This window comes from Oncorhynchus mykiss, chromosome 30 (assembly GCF_057628025.1).
Source record: "Oncorhynchus mykiss isolate SJ-2025 chromosome 30, ASM5762802v1, whole genome shotgun sequence".
NCBI classification, from domain to species: domain Eukaryota; kingdom Metazoa; phylum Chordata; class Actinopteri; order Salmoniformes; family Salmonidae; genus Oncorhynchus; species Oncorhynchus mykiss.
In genome coordinates this window covers 29,329,095-29,335,825 of record NC_143051.1, presented here as the reverse complement: position 1 = coordinate 29,335,825, position 6,731 = coordinate 29,329,095, and the positions used below count along the sequence as shown (strand labels likewise).

Sequence of the window (6,731 nt, the reverse complement as noted above, 5' to 3'; positions counted from 1 at the left end):
GCATGCTCTTCAACCGATCGCTGCCCGCCCACCCGCCTACCATCACTACTCTGGACGGTTCTGACTTAGAATATGTGGACAACTACAAATACCTAGGTGTCTGGTTAGAATGTAAACTCTCCTTCCAGACTCGCATTAAGCATCTCCAATCCATCCATACTACCCACCACTGCAACCTGCATGCTCTCGTTGGCTGGCCCTCGCTTCATATTCGTTGCCAAACCCACTGGCTCCAGGCCATCTATAAGTCTTTGCTAGGTCATCTATAAGTCGTTGCTCTTTGTAAAGCCCCGCCTTATCTCAGCTCACTGGTCACCATAGCAGCACCCACCCGTAGCACACGCTCCAGCAGGTATATTTCACTGGTCACCCCCAAAGCCAACTCCTCGTTTGACCGCCTTTCCTTCCAGTTCTCTGCTGCCAATGACTGGAACGAATTGCCAAAATCACTGAAGCTGGAGTCTTATATCTCCCTCACTAACTTTGAGCACCAGCTGTCAGAGTAGCTTACCAATCATTGCACCTGTACACAGCCCATCAGTAAATAGCCCACCCAACTACCTCATCCCCATATTGTTTTTTTCTCCTTCGCCCCCCAGTATCTCTACTTGCACATTCATCTTCTGCATAACTATCACTCGTGTTAATGCTAAATTGTCATTATTTCGCCACTATGGCCTATTTATTGCCTTACCTCCCTAATCTTACTACATTTGCACACACTGTATATAGATTTTCCTATTGTTTTATTGGCTGTATGTTTGTTTATCCCATGTGTAACTCTATGTTGTTTGTGTCGCACTGCTTTGTTTATCTTGGCCAGGTCGCAGTTGTAAATGAGAACTTGTTCTCAACTGGCCTACCTGGTTAAATAAAGGAAAAAGGAAATACATTAAAAAATAAATCATGATGTGGCAACTCTCTTATGCTCTGCTATTGCTAATTTGTACATAGGTCACAAACAAAGCTATCCCCAGTAGAAGTGGAGTACAACTCATGAGCCCACCTCTTGCACTGCTCACACCTAATCCAGTCCCCACCTGTGACTGAAAAACAGGGGGAGAGATGTCAATTGAAAAGCTCTCTCTTAAAAATGTAGCTGGCTAGCTATCTAGCTATATGACATAAAATGCTGTGTAAAACAGCTAAAAAATAATATTAACTGTAAACCTATCAGTCACTTGTGGAAACATTTACAACTGCAATTAAGTTATGTTATCTTTTAAAATGTATTTTACCTCAGAGGGTCTAGTAGTAAGCTTGCTAGCTAGCACTCCTAGCCGCTTATGCTAACTAACTAGTTTGCTAGCATTTACTACTAGTGAAGTTGTTAGCTAGCAAGTTAGCATAAACTAGCGCTAACTGGGCTAGTCATTGTCTAAATGACACATTCATAACCATAAAGCGGTAACTAGCCACCAGGGGGGTTTTCTCCAACACACTCATCCACCATATTACTTTACAAAAAATTATCTACATTTTTTCTCTCGAAACAAGCAGATTTTTTATTTTAAGGCTTTCCTAAATATACATTTAAAAAATATATAATAATTATAATAATTAAAATGAATACCACAAAATCTTTTGTTGAAATATCTCCAAAAGTTGTGATATGATACAGAGGACAGTTTTTGTTGAGTAAGAGCAGTTGCTGCCAGGGAAAATGTTGGGGAAATAATTGGGACATCTCGTGGCCTTAATGTGAATTACATATGATTTACTATGATAATTTATAGGAACCCTTAATTTAATTATACATATTCTATTTTACCCGAAGTGATTCGATGAATTGTTAATCACACACTAACCACGTTTCCATCCACAGTTTTTACCCGAGTAAAGTGATATTGTAATTCTTTTAAAGTCACGACAACTCTGTGATGGAAACAGGAAGTCTCGGTGTAATGTAAAAAAAAAAAAAATGTAGATAGGTAGATAGGTATTTGTTCGTTTGACACAGTGGGATCTTTTTGTGTCAGTAAAATGTATAATGCGGGATATGGCGGTGGAAACGCAATGATATGGTGTGTAGTTCTGCCACCACGACTCGGGAAACCATGCCGTTTATTAGGCTACAGATGAAATAAATAATGATGAACTTCACAGGATGGTGAAAGTGCACGGTGATGAGCTTGATGCTGCTTTCCAATAAATAGGCCTACCGAGGGTCTTATTCTGTTGACATGATTATCGATGTTTAGCTGCCGTTTGACAAATACAAATATTATCGCTTTTATCCATAATAATATCATCATGTAAACTAGACAAATCGCAAAGCCTATCCGCACTGTATCTGGGAGCTGTTGGCTAGAGCGCAGGTGCCAAGACCGGAGTAGGCACATTTACTATTTAATGAAGAAGTTTTTGTGACAAAAATATCATTATAGTTGAAAAAGCGATGTAAACATATTGAACGTTTGATTTTTATTCGGTACGTGAACATTTAAGCGAATAAGTCCATTTTGTGCGTATAACGTCATCACGCATTTATTTATTTTTTTGCAACAACTCCATTTGATGGAAACACCACTGGTGGGAAAATGCGCATATTTCCTTTATGCGGATTCTAGAATATTCGCATGAAAAGCTGTCGCCAATTGGATGGAAACCTAGGTTGTGTATGCATTTACTTCCCAAGCAACGTCCGATTTATTTGACTCCTCGACTTTAGAAGGTCGTAGCTTAGCTCAGTTTTTGATCGGTATTATCAATCGCAAACTGTATCTCTCAAATCAAGCAAGGTCCCTAGGTTGGGAACCCCTGATGTATGGTGTCATAGGCAACATAGCAAACTTTCCCCATGTATGGCTATTCTTTACTGTAAGACCAATATAACATGTTTTAGGTCTATCCATAATCTTTAGGTCAGGTCAAGATAACTAATAGGGGCAGTGCTCTACAATTCTGTGTGTGTGAGAGAGAGAAATGGTACTAGGCGTTCAGTCATATATCTTGTACATACTGTAATATTGGTCATGATTTAGACTTCTTTATTGAAGACAAGAGTATAATAGATTACCATACCAGAGCAAGTATTGGCAGGTAGCCTAATATAAGGCAGCTGAATGAACACAAATTCAAACTAGGAACAATTACCACAATAACAGAGAGTTCAGTTAACCAAAATAAACATGCAGTTTTGTGGACAAACAAACAAAACGTATTTTGATTGCTTTAACAGTGAATTTGGTTTTCCATCTATTCATAATACACATAATATATTATTTCCTTGTTTTACTTGGTCCACTTGAATGAGTGTGGTTGCTGAGAAAGTGGGAACCACTTCTCTACAGTTTTAACCACAAAACTCTACTTCTAACCCACCGAAGCTCCCTTCAATCGCTGGCCCTGTCGACAATCAACCCTTAGCCCCTACCCCTTGACACTTGTGTTGATCGGAATAAATTGGACAGGTCTAAGCAAAATATTTGGCAAAAATTCCACCATGCCTCTCAGAGGGCACGGTGGAGCTACAGCCATATTGTGCGTACCTATCCAGTTCTAACAAGGGGGTTAGAGCAGGGGTGGCCATCCCTCCTCCTGGATAACAACTGGGTCTGCAGGCTTTTATTCCATCCCTGCTCTAACATATCTGGTTTAGCTAATTAGGCTCAAGATGAGCAGCTGATTAGTAGAATCAGATGTATTCGAGCAGGGCAGAAACACCCAGGACATACTGCACACCCAGTAGCACTTCAGGACTGGGAGTAGGGGTTATTTCTGGACAGGGCCCCCACCTCTCCCATTTCCCAAGCTTTAGGGCGGACTCCCCTCCTCCTCTTTGCACTGGCTCAAAATCTCCTGCATCTTGGCTTGGATGTCCTCCACGCGCTTGGCCCACTTCTCCCGCACCTCTTCCTCGTCGTCCTCCGTCACCGCTGTGTAGGCCATGAGAGCGATCAGGCCGATGTGGAACAGGTGGCCCAGGTGAGAGCACCGGTGCTCCATAACCCTGCGGTCTCCGTCGCAGTGCTCCAGGTACACCTTCAGCAGGGACCTTCCAAACACCGACCCGGTGCCCATGACGCCTCGGTAGTACACGTCCAGGCTCAGGTCACTCTTGTCCCTCTCGTAGGCCCGCTCGAAGTTGGCCATGTGGCGCCGCGCTCCCTCTGGGTCCTTCCTCACCATCGTCACCATGGAGCTGAAGGCAGAATACTGGTGCTTGATGTACTCTTCATACTTGCCGAACGTCTCATTGACCTCGTCTACACGGATCTGCCGCAGGCACTGATGGTTTTTCGCCGAGATGCTCTGCAACTTGCCGTGTACCACCTGGAAGTCCTTGTCCAGGGCGTGCGCCTCCTCGCCCACCAGGCCTGTGCGCACCACCCCCACAAGGGAGGAGACGATGCCGAAGAGGGGGTCAATGGACGAGGCGAAGGAGGAGACCTTCTCCACACAACCCAACACCTTGGCCGCTGTCTTTCTGATTTGCCCGGCCTCAGCCATTGCTGTTAGCGTCTGTGACTCTGACAGAGAGAGCGAAAAATATAATGATGAAGAGAAAGAGAAAGCAAAAGGAGAGAGAGAGAGAGACAGTGTCAGGCTGTTGTGTGAGGATAGTCAATGAACCGAACAGTTTCTATTTCAGTTTGTCTTGTAGATGGGGGAGATCGACCAATGTTTCACAATAATCTTATTACTTTTAATGCTGCTGAAAAAATTGGGCATCTTAGTTCTCAAGTTGCATTCCACACATGCATTATGTTACTTTGTGTCTTTTAGCTTTATGTATCAAGCTACAGTTTTAATACTCCTGAGTAACACCTCTCACAAAGCCTCTAGTTGTGTAGTAAGTAACAAGTCACTAGGCCAGGGCAACAAGTCAATAATGACTTCGGTTCAGAAGCCAAGATTAACTGTTATATCTTATTTGAGATAGAAAGACATGGTCTCTAATTCTAAGAGAACATATCTTTCATTATAAATCTTTTCATATTTATGGCTGTTAGCAATCAGTTGGAATCAAGTACAGTATTTCATTCAGATACAGGGCTTCTAAATTCAAATCTCACACAGGACAACATACATTTGGGTCACCTATGAAAGGGAGTGTATGTTGTCCTGTGTGTGTACACTAACTGATTTGTGTGGCTCTGCAAATCGTATACAACCCTAGTTCATAGCTTAGCTCTTACTCATCATGCCCAAGGGGAAAAAATCTGGAAGACCAGTGGGTGTGTCGCCTTGATACATTAAATACAATCATTGACCTCCTATTACACCGGCAGGATTTTCTAAAGAAAAACAAAATGATAAAGGCACATGCCAATGTACTGTACATCAATTCAGAGATCCATTTGAGTAAATCACATTAATTTTGATCTAACTACACTCATTTCCTGTTTCTCCAACTACAAACATGTATCATGAACCACTGATTTCCCTTTTGACTTAAATATAAAGTGTTATTTTTCAGATAAAATCTCAAAAGATAATACAAAGCCCTTAAGGCTAAATATCTTCTGTTTACCTGAGGTCAAGCTGTTGTTATCCTTCTCTTTATACAAGCTGTCAGTATTTCCAAGCGACCATTTTCCAAGAGTCCCCCAGTCTGAGAAGCCCAGCCTACTTTCTGCCATATAAGGACAGAGGAACAAGGAAACATGACTCTTGTTTGGGCTGTGCTGATTGGATGGAGGGGGAAATGCAGCTGGCTGCTTTGTGGCTGTAAACCAAGCAGAGGCAAAGCAGGATGTCTATTGTTTTAGGCATATCAAATGCATCCACACCTTCAGTAGCAAGAGTTTTTAATAGTGCTGTGAATGTAGGGATAAGGGTAGAGGGAATCCATCAGAATAGAATATGTGTGTACAATTTGCATGGCAATTCTTTATTTTCTGCTCTCATAGTACGAAACCAACACACCACAACTATCTCACACAAACACACACAGAGTGAGAGAGAGAGAGAGAGCAGCCCCCCTGAAGGAGTTTTGGGGGGTTAGGTGCCTTACTCAAGGGCACAATGGCAGTGGGTAGCATATGGGATATTAATGACAGCAACCCTCCGGCTGCCGCCACACTCTCAGTAGCCTGCCCTATATTATGATTAGAGAGAAGATACTGTAGGTCCTAAAGTGAGCAGCCCTATGAGATCACATGTTAGGAATACGTTGTAAGCCTGTATTACTCACTTTACATGAAATGTATCTTATACCTGTGTAACTCTGTTATTACACTAGTAACAACATCTTATTGATGTTACATTGAATTTCAGTAATTTAATTTGAATAATACAGAAATTAAATTAAGCAGTTTTTCACACAACAATCAGGGACTCGTTAAACATATTTAATTACAAAAACTGCTCAACCATTGGTATGCAATTACAAAGCAATCACTAAGTTACTATGCAACCACACTGTAGTAATTACACTGTTACTACAAAGGTATAAGAAGAGGTGCACTTCACCACTTTTTAACTTTATATTCATTATCTCTAGCATCATACTAGTGTCTACATATGTTCTCTAAGTCAAAAAGATAAGTTGAAAACATAAAGATACATAATTAGCCTTATTCATAAAGGCTCATCAGAGATTATAACAATATACATGTCTCCTTGCCCCCCTTCAAATTTTCTCATCTATATTCATTTGTTTTCATTGTCCAATGACGACAAACGTTGGCTCCATTATTTTCCTCTTCAATTATTTAAGAGTTTTATTGATGGTAACATTGCCATTGTGATGTGAAAATAAAATTTGTTAACACTTTACTTGACAC

General features: G+C 41.4%; 1 non-coding gene across 1 annotated transcript; it reads right to left on the bottom strand.

Moving 5' to 3' along the window:
* Positions 1–2,969: 2,969 nt before the first annotated feature.
* Positions 2,970–5,558, bottom strand: LOC110488238 (protein rapunzel). Its single transcript, XR_016493603.1, has 2 exons — positions 5,477–5,558; positions 2,970–4,472 (listed from the first exon to the last, which is right to left on the bottom strand). It is a non-coding gene; the product is annotated as a protein rapunzel (transcript).
* Positions 5,559–6,731: the final 1,173 nt, after the last annotated feature.